Here is a 14,092-nt window from a genome sequence, read left to right as displayed (position 1 = left end):
TTGGATTCACGTTGATTTTTATTATTTATCATTTTTAAAATGCTTTTTCAAAATTTTATTTAAATTCTAGTTAACATATAGTACAATATTGGTTTCAGGAGTAGAATTTAGTGATTCATCACTTACATACAATACCCAGTGCTCATCACAACAAGTGCCCCCCTTAATACCCATCACTTGTCAAGCCTATTCCCGGATCACCTCCCCACCATCAATCCTCAGTTTGTTCTCTATTAAAAGTTTCTTATGGTTTGCTTCTGTCTCTCTCTCTCTCCCCTCTCTTTTTTTTTTTTTTTTTTGCTATTCCCTATGTTCATCTGTTTTGTTTCTTAAATTCTACATATGAATGAAATCATATGGTATTTGTCTTTCTCTGACTTAATTTGCTTAGCATAATACATTCTAGCTCCATCCACATCATTGCAAATGGCAAAATTTCATTCTTTTTTGATGGCTGAGTAATATTCCTCTGTGTGTGTGTGTGTGTGTGTGTGTGTGTGTGTGTGTGTGTGTGTGTACACCACATCTTCTTTATCCATTCATCAGTTGATAGACATTTGGGCTCTTTCCATAATTTGGCTCTTGTTGATAATGCTGCTATAAACATCGGGGTGCATGTGCCCCTTCAAATCAGTATTTTTGTATCCTTTGGGTAAATATCTAGTAGTGCAATGGTTGGGTTGTAGGGTAGCTCTATTTTCAACTTTTTGAGGAACCTCCATACTGTTTTCCAGAGTGGCTGTGCCAGTTTGCATTCCCACCAGCAGTGTAAGAGGGTTCCCCATTCTCCACATCCTCGCCAACAGCTGATGTTTCCTGTGTTGATAGTTTTAGCCATTCTGACCAGTGTGAGGTGGTATCTCATCATGGTTTTGATTTATATATCCCTGATAATGAGTGATGTTGAGTATTTTTTCATGTGTGTATTGGCCATCTGGATGTCTTCTGTGGAAAAAAGTTTATTCATGTCTTCTGCCCATTTCTTAACTGGATTATTTGTTTTTGGGGTGTTGAGTTTGGTAAGTTCTTTATAGATTTGGATATAAGCCCTTTATCAGATATGTCATTTGCAAATATCTTCTCCCATTCTGTCAGTTGTCTTTTGGTTTTGTTGACTGTATCTTTCACTGTGCAGAAGCTTTTTATCCTGATGAAATCTCAGTAGTTCATTTTTGCTTTTGTTTCCCTTGCCTCCAAAGGCTTGTCTAGTAAGAAGTTGCTACCACCAAGGTCAAAGAGGTTGTACCTGTCTTCTCCTCTAGGAATTTGATGGTTTAAATGTTTTAAATATTTACTGCATTTTTATATATTTATTGGAGCTGAACATTATTTTAAAATATTTTATTTAGGTTCAGGTCAAAAATGGCGGCAGCAGTGTATCTGCGTCCTGGCTGTCTGGGCTGCTGGTCGGTCCAGGGCACAGCTGGGGTGTTCCATGTCGAGTGGCGCCCACGGTGAGGAGGGCTCAGCTCACATGTGGAAGGCACTCACCTACTTCGTAGCACTCCCTGGCATGGGTGTGAGCATGCTGAATGTCTTCCTGAAGTCGCGTCACGGAGGGCATGAGAGACCCGAGTTCGTCGCCTACCCCCATCTCCACATCAGGTCCAAGCCCTTTCCCTGGGGAGATGGTAATCATACTCTATGCCATAACTCTCTCGTGAATCCACTTCCAACCGGCTATGAAGATGAATAAAGAGAACCTGGACCATCACCCAGTGGGGACCACAGCACTGGTTTGGACCATGACTCCGCACACGGACTGGAAAAGTCTATGGGACCTTAAGCTCACCTTCCTTACTTGTATCAAATGATGACCAGTATACTGATCTTCCATCCCTTTGCTTATGGCAGGAGACGGCTTAAATAACTTAGATTGGTCCATGAAAAAAATTAATTAATTAAAAAAATAAAAAATATATATTTTATTTATTTATTTGACAGAGAGAGACACAGCTAGAGAGGGAACACAAGCAGCGGGAGTGGGAGAGGGAGAAGCAGGCTTCCCGCTGAGCAGGGAGCCTGATGCGGGGCTCGATTCCAGGACCCTGGGATCATGACCTGAGCCAAAGGCAGACGCTTGATGACTGAGCCACCCAGGCGCCCCTGAACATTATTTTATATAAATATTTAATTTTATAATGCAAGTCAATGTAAAAGTATGAATAGGATATACTAAATCAATACAATATAATAAAAGTAATAAAAATAAAAAGTAGTAAGTCAAGTCTAAGCTCTAAATTAAGAAAAAAAAACTTAAGTTGGTCATGTGCTCTGAAACTCTTGGACATCCCCGGCTAAGAATTTTACCCCTAATGGCCATCAGGTCAGTCCATTCTGGAACTCATAGACCTATAAACTTAGGAGAATAACTAGAAGACCATGCACCTGCAAGTCTTAGCACCCATCACTGATCTGACTTTGCATCATACAGAGCTAGCTAAGTGTTATCAAAAGGAAATTCAATATTACTCTTATCTTCCAAGGGTGCAAGCTGGATTTTAAAAACTCTCACCTTTAGAACCTCTTCACTCCTTCAACCTAGATACTAAGTATTCTGGAAATGACACCAATTGGAAATCTTCTGTGGTGCAATGCTGGAAATGATCCTATGAAGGCATTTTAACAGATACTGTCATGAAACTACAAAGAGTTTATTCTTGGATCCATGTATCCACCTCCTATGCAAAAGAAGGCCATAGAAATTGATTTGATAATAGAGGACAACTGGGAATATATATAATTAGGTATCTCAAAATGAGCCTTATAAATACATCCAGATGAAGTAAACTACCTGATGACTGACAGCAGCTACCCAAGTAATTTGAACAAAGCTGATGAATACTTGAAGTAGACAGCTTCTACCCAAGATTACCAGAACAAGGTCCATTGCCTAAATAATTTTCTTTATTCCCTTCCTTCTTTCTTTTAAAATTTTTTTCTTTTTGCTTTCTACTTTTGTCTCTAATTCTTATAGATACTGACTCCTTTTTGTTGACTTAACCTTCCTGATACTTAATATACTATCTATGAATTATTTTATGTTTTTTAATCTCTTTAAGGCATGTAGCCATGGAGGTCTTATGCTCAGCATGGCCTTTTTTCCCTTTCTAAGGATGTAAATCCTACAGGAAATCTGACAAATTGCTGGATTTTTCATCTATCACCAACCTCTGGTGTACCCCATATAATTAGATATCAAGCATTTCATATTTCTGCTCAAGATGTCCAACCTTATGATGCTAACTTGTCTTATTCAGTCATGTGGATTAAACACGTGTCTTCATTTGTAGGCACTGATACCAGTTGCTATAGTTATACTTATCCTGAATATTTGACTCATTCTGGACCTGAAATCTTTTCCAAATGTTGAATAAAAACTGAGTAGGTTTTCTCTGATTATTCTTGATGTTCCTACCCAAATTTTTGTAAATGTACACTAAATTCCATGACTAATGTAAAAATTGTTTCCTCAAGCAGTAGCATATGTGTCTTTGGAAAATCTCATCAAACCCAAATCAAAACTGAAAACTAAAATTTGGACCAAGAAACAACCTTTGTGCTAACACTATGTAGAGGAAGGTAAATATATTTGTGCAGTTGGAGAAATCAAATATATCAAGCAATTAACATTCGTAGTATACTAAAGGTGGAGCATAAACTTTGACCAGAAGACTTTATATAAAAGCTGTGCTGACTGGTAAATTCTTAATTTGTGGAAATCAAGAAATGCATTAATAAAAAGTTCAAAGATTTTAAATTCCCCATATCTTTCAGGTACCTTTAACACCCACCTAATGCTTCCAGTGAAATGCAAATCTATCTGGAGGACTTAGAGATGGTGGGATTCATATCTTTAAGAAGGTATACAAAATTTCTATTATGGTAATCATTACAAATAAAGTTGTTTCTGCACTATAGACTTGAACATGAACCTGGACTTTCTTGATGAAGTGGTACTAGATAACAGAATTGCTTTATATATTATATAATATATATAGATTATATATATTGCTTTTCAGAACAAGGCAACATCTGTGTGCTGGCTAAACCTCCTGTTAAAACCAGATAGATGAGAGTTCCTTCCATAAAATTCAAGAACAAGCCAACTGGTTATCCAAAATGTGACAACATGCACCATAGGATCTTTTCACGTAGTTTGGGTTTGGCAAAAGGAAGAGCACTTTGTGAATATTAGTTATGCTGTTTCTAGCTCTGTTTCTAATCAGTACAGTTGTCAAATTATTTATAAACAGGTTCTAAAATGCTGTTGCATACTTACTATCTCATCAAACATCAGATGATCCTAAACAAAAAAGATTCTAAAGCAACTCTAATGAACACAATATCTGAGAGATTGGCACCTATGATACAGTGTGGTAATGGCCCCAATTCTTCATGCCTCTCTCTGTCCTTAGCTTCTTCCATGTGCCCTCTCTCTTTGAGGCATGGGCTCATAGGAAAAGCGTAAAGCTGAGAATATAATAGGAACATGAGAAAAACTCTGCTCACAGCCCCAGTCTATGCACAAGGTAAAACTAGAGGATTTTGAAGCCAGGGGTGCACTGAGAGTAACCATAGCAACAAGATAACCCAAACCCAGCTCAACTACTGCTTATCTTGACCAAACTTCCCACCCTAAAATCTAGCAGAAGATGTTCCCATGCCCATCTCAGTGCAAAATACCACTTACTTCAGGCTTTACTGAGCAACACACCACATCTGGCTTTCAACCAGAGATTACAAGATAGATAAAAAGGCAGGAAAGAGCAAACTTTTTTCAGGACACAGAGCAATGAACAGAAGCAGATTTAGATATGACTAGAGGTTGGGAGTACAGACAGGAAATTTTAAATGACTACCATTAATATGTTAAAGATTTATGGAAAAGTTGACAATATGCATGAAGAGAGGAGGAATTTCAGCAACGAAATAAAAACTATAAGGCAGAATCAAATGGAATGCCAGAATAAAGCAAACTTGGTCAAAACAAATGATGAATGCCTGAATGGGCTCATTAAGACTTGACATCGCAGAGGAAAGGATCAGTCAACTGGAAGAGAGGTCAATAGAAAGTACCCAAACCAAAACACAAACAAACAAACAAAAAATGAAAAGAGGAGAATCCAAAAGCTGTGAGACAATATCAAACAGTCCAATATTGTACAATATGAATCTCAGAAGGAGAAGAGAGTGAGAAAGGGACAGAAAAAAATATCTGAAGGGATAGCGGCTGAGATTTTTTACAGAAATAGTGAAAGAAATGAACCATAGACTCAAGAGGCTTGGTGAATACTAATCAAGATAAATACTGCCCTACCTCAAAGCCATCCACCTAAACACATCATATTCAAATAGCCAAATACAAAAAGAGTGAGAGAGGGAGAAAGAGAGAATCTTGGAGGCCAGAAGGAAAAAAAAAATACACAAGATAGGAAAATAAGTAAGAATTACAGTAGATTCTCATCAGAAACTATGCAGGCCAAGAGACAATGGAACATTTTTTAAAGTGCAGAAAGAACAGAACTCTCACCTCTGAATGCTGTACCCAGTGAAAATATCTTGCAAAAATTAAGAAGAAATAGGCTTTTGCTGACAAACAAAAACTGAGGGAATTCATTACTAGCACATCTACATTATAAGAAATATTAAAGGAAGTTTTTAAGGTAGAAGAATTCTGATAGCAAATAGAAACTTGGATCAATAAAAAAAATGGAAAGATGCTGAACATTATTTGTCACTGGAGAAAATCAAACAACCAGATACCACTACACACCTATTAGAATGGCTAAAATTTTAAGAATCAGACCATACCAACAGTGAGGATGCAGAGCAACAATTACTCTCATATATTGCTGTGGGAAAGAAAAATGGTGCAGTCATTTGTGGAAAGAGTTTGTCCGTTTCTTATAAACACATACTAAATGACCCAATAATCTTACTCATAGGTATCACCCAAATGAAATGAAAACTTATTACAAAAATCTGTATGCAAATGATTAAAGCTGCTTTATTCATAATCACCAAATACTAGACATATCCTAATTGTCCAAGAACTAGGGTGAATTGAGAACCACACTGTGGCACATCAATACACTGGAATACAACTCAGCAATCAAAAGGAATGAACTACTGGGGCGCCTGGGTGGCTCAGACAATTAAGCGTCTGCCTTCGGCTCGGGTCATGATCTCAGGTCCTGGGATCGAGCCCCACATCGGGCTCCTGGCTCAGCAGGGAGCCTGCTTCTCCCTCTCCCTCTGCCTGCTGCTTCCCCTGCTTGTACACTCTCTCTCTCCGTCAAAAATAATTTAAAAATCTTAAAAAAAAAAAAAAAGGAATGAACTACTGATACACACACACAACAGGGATGAATCTCAGATGCCTTAAGCTATATGCAAGAAGCCAGATTCAAAAGGCATATGACATGCTAGAACAGGCAAAATTAAAGGGAAATAAAATAAGTCTTGGGTTGCAATGGCTTGGAATTAGGAGTGGGGGTGATTTTTGGGGGGGTGGATATTCATGTATCTTCATTGTGTGGGTGGTGGTAGAACTGGTTACACAACTATGTGCGTTGTCAAATCTCAGAGAACTGTATACTAATAGGAGAGAATTGTCCTGTGTATATATCACACTTTATTAAATGTAAAATAAATAAACAAAAAAGTCTACTTGATACAGCACTCAAAACTGATCTGGATCTAACCTGGATCTGAAAGCTTGATAATTTTCCTTATCTTTTGTGTTTAACCTTTCATCCCTGACTAGGGCAGGGCCAGGAGAAAGTCCTGTGGAAGAACAATTTTACAATCATCGCAACACTTACCTGGCACTTACCATAACTGAATGCTGTTCTAACCCGCCCAAGCTGATAAGTGACTCGTAAGTAGACTTTGAGCAGCACACTAGCAAAGCTGATGACCAACCAAGAGTCTGAACAACCTCTGTTAGGCTCACCCAAAAACTCTTTCCCAACTACAGAAAGAGACGGGCTTCACACAACCATGTACATCCATATGGATGCCTCCTGCCCGATCCAGAGTACAAGCTGCAATCTTTAATTGGAAAAACCACGATGAACCTCTCTTTTTCTAGCACATGAAATCGGCGATTTTTTTCCCTTTGGGGAGCCATTCAGTGAAATATATAAATGCAGCGCTCACATTTTCTGTCATGGAGTAGCCTCTCTTCCTTTAAGGACATAGTAGGATAACCCCCACCCAGGTCAGGAAATAGGGCATAGCTAGCACCCCAGAAGTGATGCTTGTTCCCAAACACTGTTCTGTCCCTCCTGCCCAACAGTAACCACTATCGTATGAACACGAGCAGGGGGAGGGGCAGAGAAAGAAGCAGACTCCCCACTGAGCAGGGAGCCCGACACGCCCGATCCCAGGACTCTGGGATCATGACCTGAGCCAAAGGCAGCCACTCAACAGACTGAACCCCCCAGGTGTCCCAATCGCTATTGTGTTTCTAACACCATGGGTTAGTTTTGCCTTTTTTGGAACTTTACAGAAATAGGATCATACCAAATCATCCAGATAATTTTATGCCTGGCTTCTTTCCCTCCACATTCCGCCTGCAGAAATCCACATTGCCACATGAGTAAGCAGTTCATTTTTATTGCTGTATGATATTCCATTGCATGAATATATCACACTACCATTATTTATGTGCTATTGCTGGACATTTGGATTGTTTCAGCTTCGAGGTATTACAAATAATGCTGTAAGGAGCATTCCATTATATGCCTTTTAGATAAATACCTTTTGGGTTTTTTTTTAATTTAATTTATTATGTTATGTTAGTCACCATACATTACATCATTAGTTTTTGATGTAGTGATCCATGGGTTCATTGTTTTTGTATAACACCCAGTGCTCCATGCAGAACGTGCCCTCCTCAATACCCATCACCGGGCTAACCAATCCCCTCACCCCCTTCCCCTCTAAAACCCTGTTTGTTTCTTGGAGTCCATAGTCTCTCATGGTTCGTCTCTCCCTCCAATTTCCCCCTCCTTCATTTTTCCCTTCCTTCTCCTAATGTCCTCCATGCTGTTCCTTATGTTTCTCAAATAAGTGAAACCCTATGATAATTGACTTTCTCTGCTTGACTTATTTCACTCAGCATCATCTCCTCCAGTCCCATCCATGTTGATGTAAAAATTGGGTATTCATCCTTTCTGATGGCTGAGTGATATTCCATTGTATATACGGACCACATCTTCTTTATCCATTCATCTGGTGAAGGGCATCTCGGCTCTTGCCACAGTCTGGCTATTGCGGACATTGCCGCTATGAACATTGGGACGCATATGGCCCTTCTTTTCACTACATCTGTGTCTTTGGGGTAAATACCCCAAGGGTTTTGAACTATGGAGTGCATTCCTAATTTAAAGCCAAATTAAAATTTGAAGTAATGAACAAATTCAATCAGTATTTCTTTAGATTTCTTGCCGACAAATAGTACAAGTACATGCTTGCATGTAAAAGTTTGTGTTTTATTTTGAGGGGAGGGGTGCAGAGGGAGAGGGAAAGAATCTTTTTTTTTTTATGTTATGTTAGGCACCATACATTACATCATTAGTTTTTGATGTAGTGTTCCATGATTCATTGTTTGTGTATAATACCCAGAGCTCCATTCTGTACATGCCCTGTTTAATACCCATCACCAGGCTAACCCATCCCCCCACCCTCCTCCCCTCTAGAACCCTCAGTTTGTTTTTCAGAGTCCATCGTCTCTCATGGTTCGTCTCTCCCTCCGATTTCCCCCCCTTCATTTTTGAGGGAAAAAATCTTAAGTAGGCTCCATGCCCAGTGCAAGCTGGTCATGGAGGCTCAATCTCATGACCCTGAGATCATGACCTAAGCCGAAATCAAGAGTTGGAGGCTTACCCAGCTGAGCCACCCAGGCGCCCGGTGTATAAGTTTTTAATGTTTGTTTATTTCCATCCTTTGCCATTGGAATGCATTTATTAAAACTATTCTGAAACATTAATGATATTTAGATGAATTAAGAGTGTTGAACTGTGGCATTCTTTCCTTTCCTTTTTCTTTTTTTTTTGCTGATTTGTAAGAATTCTTTTTTTAACATAAATTGCAAACAAGGCCAAAAATGTTCTTTAGTGTTTTAATTGAGAAAGGAAATTAAAATTCCATTCAGAAGAACACAGAGAATTATATCCTTTGAGAAGAAGAAATTATATAATAGAATTCAGACGCCCTCCCTGTGTTTTAATTTAGCTGACCTAATTTGTCTCTGAGATTTTACTTTAAAACCTGAGTATACACAACAAGGGCCACATAATATTAGGTGGAATATTACAATTCGGTGGAATATTTAATGAGCTATACACATATACACAAATTTACAAGTACCCATGGCTGTAATACACAGAGGCCATAAAACCATTAATGGCTTGCAGTCTCCTTTTCACTATTAATGGTTATTCTCAGTGCCATTATTAAACTAGTGTAAAAAGTATTGCCCATTCTTGTCCATTTGAGTACAAATGTGAGCAGTGACACACTCCTTAACCTTTAAAACACAGATGCTTTTTCCACGCCCACATCTACTTAAGAGACCAGAGGCTATTTACCTGATATAGATGCTTGATAAAATGCTCACAAAGCTACTCTACTTTGGGTTACTACGGGAATATGGAGCCTCTAGAAGAATCAGTAGAAGGGTCGAAAAGACAACTGAGTCATAGTTTTGGTTTTGCTGCTGCCTTATTGTGCCTGCTTTTTGAAAATCAGATTTGTGAGGATTTTTCCCAAAATAAAAACAATTTTTTTTTTTATAATGGGGTAATATATGTCCCTGGCATAGTGATATTTGTGGGCCATCGTCTTCACGGCGTTGTCTGGGCTTGATGACGTTTGTGACAGGTCCACTTTTACTGGCTTAGGCCCTGCTGCCTGGCCTGACAAAGGGGAGTATAGCTTCTTCTCATGGGGGGCACATTTCTCTCTGCCTGACCTCATGCATAGCTCAGTGGAGTCCTGAAACCCCCTGGGGCGCTGGGTCTGAGTCCCAGCTGCTCCGAGCCTCAGCCTCTCCATCTGTCACACACATGTACAGTGTGCTTCAGAAGGAAACAGGAAGAATGGGAGGGAGTCATCTCTAAGAGTCATTTTTTAGTGTCCGCGCTGGATGCGGGGTATAGCCTTACATTTTGCCAATCAATGCCTATTGACATAAAGTATGTCATCAAAGTATACTAAAATCTGAAGAATTCTTAAATGTGAATTCATTTATGCTCTCAAAGTCAAGTGCCATGTTTTCTCAATGCTGGAGCATTTTTTTTTTTTTTAAGTAGGCTCCATGCCCACCATGGAGCCCAACGCGGAGCTTGAATTCACGACCCTGAAGTCAAGAGTTGGACGCCTAACTGACTGAGCCACCCCGGCGCCCCAATGCTGTGAGCTTTTAGTTTGGTGATACGGTCTGTGCCTGGGACTAAGGACAACTGTGTTAATGTACACGTGGTCGTTCTGCATCGTAGATGGGGGGGTAGACCTTGGTTTGTGGCTGCAGCCGTGGCGCCAATGACTTTACCTCTATTTTGCATCTGCCAAAGCCTACTTTGTGGCTTCTCAGTATCTTTGAACTTCCCTGCACCAAACTGGAAAATTCTGTGTCCCAGCAGGCCTGGGCAGCATTGAGGTTGGTCTTCGAACCTTTGAATACTTTTCTCTAGTGGAAAGAGATTCTTTTTCTTCTAACTCCCATGGGGCTTCCTCACTCCCCTGTCTCCCCTTGTACCATTTGGATTCCATGGTCAAGCTCATCAGCTAGCTACAGCTGGGACTGAAGCTGATGGCTAAATCTGTCTCCCCCTTTTCCCGGCAAACAGCTACAATTTCCCAGGATCCCTTACTGCTAGAGGAGGTCATGCTGGTGCCACTTCTGTCTGATCCAGCTAAAATTACGGGACGCCTGGTGGCTCAGTCGTTAAGTGTCTGCCTTTGGCTCAGGTCATGATCCCGGGGTCCTGGGATCAAGCCCCGCATCGGGCTCCCTGCTCGGCGGGAAGCCTGCTTCTCCCTCTCCCACTCCCCCTGCTTGTGTTGCCTCTCTCGCTGTGTCTCTCTCTGTCAAAAGATAAATAAAATCTTTAAAAAAAAAAAATGGGCATTTTGATGATTAGAACAGCCTACACTCACTAGCTCCTCAACCAATCTTGCAGTCTTCTTGCCAACATTCGGAACTCCCTTGTCCACATGTCCCTTTATCCTTTTATACTTATCTGGGCAAACTTGGCCCGAATGGACCAGCGTTCTGCCTCTTTTGCTTATGTGCGGGTGCCGTGGGGCATGGCCAGAGAGAAATCTCAGTCAGGCATTTCCTCCGTTGGGGGGTGCCCACCTGCGCCGCAACCCTGGCGTGTCCCCAAGTCACTCTCTCTCTACCACCTTCTGTGGTGACGATTTCAAGTCTTTGGTTTTCTGAAGCCCTTGATTCTCATGCTCCCTTCCTCCTTCAAAGAGAAAGTTGCAATCGTTGGTTGGGAACGTGCCACAAGTGCACCATTCCGAATTCTCCTTGCCCCACTGGTGAGTCACCACTAGCCCTTCCCAGGGCACTGGATCCCAGCCCCTGACCTCGGCAGGGACACTCATGCTCTCTGTCCTGCATCTTCTGCTATCTTAGTGCATTGCTTTGGCGCATTGGACTCCATATGTGGAATTCTCTACACGCTGAGCCTAGTTCAATAGTAAAAACACCCAGCAGCTTTAATGCCTCAAAGACACTTACCGAGCAGCTGCCGAGGACTTTCAATCTAGCCAAAATGCAAATAGCGCTTGGCTCTCCTGGTCTTTCTCTCTCTCTTAACCACTGTACTCCCCCTAGATAGAACGGTTCTTTCCAAAAGGGGTGGCACAGATCATTTGCTGTGGGGAGCACAAAACATCACTTGCTTTTTTGCTGGGGATAATGATAATGGAGACCCTCCAGGGAACACTTACACCCCTCCAGCTCCCTCCTCATGGGAGGAAACTGGGTCGTGCTAAAAAACCTGCCAGGAAAGGCCTACAGTATTTGGAGAAGTGCACTCACAAGCCGCGGGAGTGCTTGGCCTGATGAGCCAGCTGAGTTCTGTCTTCCCAGGCAGCACCACGCCCGCCACGCAGCCAGGTCTGACCCCCACGTCCTCCTCTCCTTTGACTAACACGATGGCTGAGCATATTTAGAGGACCTGTTTTGAACGTCTGAATGTTCCAGAGATGACCCGTCTGCATTATGCAAAGTATAGGGCGTGTGCACTTAAGAAATGCTGGGCACGTGTTTAAATCCTCTTTTGAGAGAAAACAGAAGTTGTTTATACACTTGGATGTCTAATCAGCATCTCAGACTTCACATGTCTAAAACGGAATTCGCATTCTCCTTCCTCCCCAGCCACCTCCATCTCTCCTGGGGTGTCCGGGGTGTAGGCGGAAAATTTAGCAACGTGCTTTGACCCCTCTAATTCTCGCTCACCCAATATCCCACCCATGCACAATATTGTTGGCTTGACTTTCCAGTTATGCCCGCACCGCCTCTGCCCTGCCCGTCCCCACCAGGGCCCAGAGTGCCACCATCTGTCCTGGACAGTTGCGAAGGCTTCCCCAGGTCATCTTGTTCCCACTCTTGTCTCATCAATGCTGTTCTCCATAGAAAAGCTAGAAGCTGGGGTGAGGCGCCTGGGTGGCTCAGTCGGTTGAGCCTCCCACTCTTGGTTTCGACTCAGGTGATGAGCTCAGTGTCGTGGGATCGAGCCCTGTGTCGGCCTCCATGCTCAGCAAGGAGTCTGCCTCAGATTTTCTCTCCACCTCCCTCCACCCCTCCCGCTCATGCTCTCTCTAAAATAAAATGAATAAATCTTTTTAAAAAGAAAAGCTAGATGGTTTTCATCATGAAAATCTGATTGCACTGTTCCCTGCTGAAAACGGCCTTCTACCCCTCATGGAATTAGATCTGAAGTCCCCAAGGTGCCCGTACAAGCTGGTGGTCAGATGCTGTTCCCCCCACACCGTCTACTCCCGGTAAGTACTGCCTCCAGCTTCCCTGAACCTTGCTGCTCCCCTCCCCAGCTTTATTGTGACATCACTAACATCTAACAATGTGCAAAGTCACGCTGTACAACATGATGACTTTGATTCAGGTATATATTGAGAAATGACGGCCACAGTAAGGTTAGTTAGGTCTCACCTCGCACTCCTTGCTGCTTCATGAGCCTGCCAGGCCAACTCCCGCCTTACAACTTGCGAACCTGCTCTGCCCTCAGCCAGGAAAGCTCTTCCCTGGGACGTGAGCCCGTCGAGTGGCCTGCCTTGATGTCTGTACTCGTTTGCCAGGGCTGCTGGAAGCACAAGTGGGGTGGTTTAAAACTGCGTGGCTCTGTGAAAGAAATGCATGCTCTCACAGTTCTGGAGCCAGAAGCCCAAAATCACGGGTCAAGCCAGGCCAGGGTGTCTCTCAAGGCTCCAGGGAAGAATCTGTTCTACACTTTCCCTTAGCTTCTGGGGGTTCCCAAAAATCCTTCATGTCCCTTGGCTTGTTGGTGGGTCCCCCAATCTCTGTCTCCACTGTCACCTGGAATTCCCCCTCTATGTCTGTGTGTCGTTCCCTTTTCTTATAAGGACACCAGTCACGTTGGATTAGAGCCCCCCTACTTCAGTAATGACCTCATCTTAACTTGACTACATCTATACAGACTCTATTTCCAAATAAAGTCACATTCACAGGCACTGGAGGTTAGGATGCCAACACATCTTTTTAAGGTTAACTCCTGACTACCTCTGTCTGTGCAGAATCCTGATCTGCTCTATCATCTCCGCCTGCTTTTTTCCCTATGGCAGTTTCCACTATCCAAAAATAAGCCTTTGGCTATCCCAAAGGATGATGGCAGCTGTTGAAATTAGATTCACTCCACCCTGTTCCTAAAAATTGTACAGATAAGCAAGGAGGGAAAACCGAACCACCCATTGCTCACATCTACAGCACACCTAAGAGGCAGAGAGAGAAAAAAATAGCTAAAAGTGAGGGCCTGGCCCCAGCAAGATTGCCCCATCCCGAAACGTGGCAAAAGAAGATGGCGCCATTTAT

The sequence above is a fragment of the Callorhinus ursinus genome, unplaced genomic scaffold (genome assembly GCF_003265705.2).
Source record: "Callorhinus ursinus isolate GAN/ISIS: 27379988/994484 unplaced genomic scaffold, GSC_fseal_2.0 scaffold47, whole genome shotgun sequence".
In the NCBI taxonomy this organism is placed as follows: domain Eukaryota; kingdom Metazoa; phylum Chordata; class Mammalia; order Carnivora; family Otariidae; genus Callorhinus; species Callorhinus ursinus.
This window is presented reverse-complemented; position numbering follows the sequence as displayed.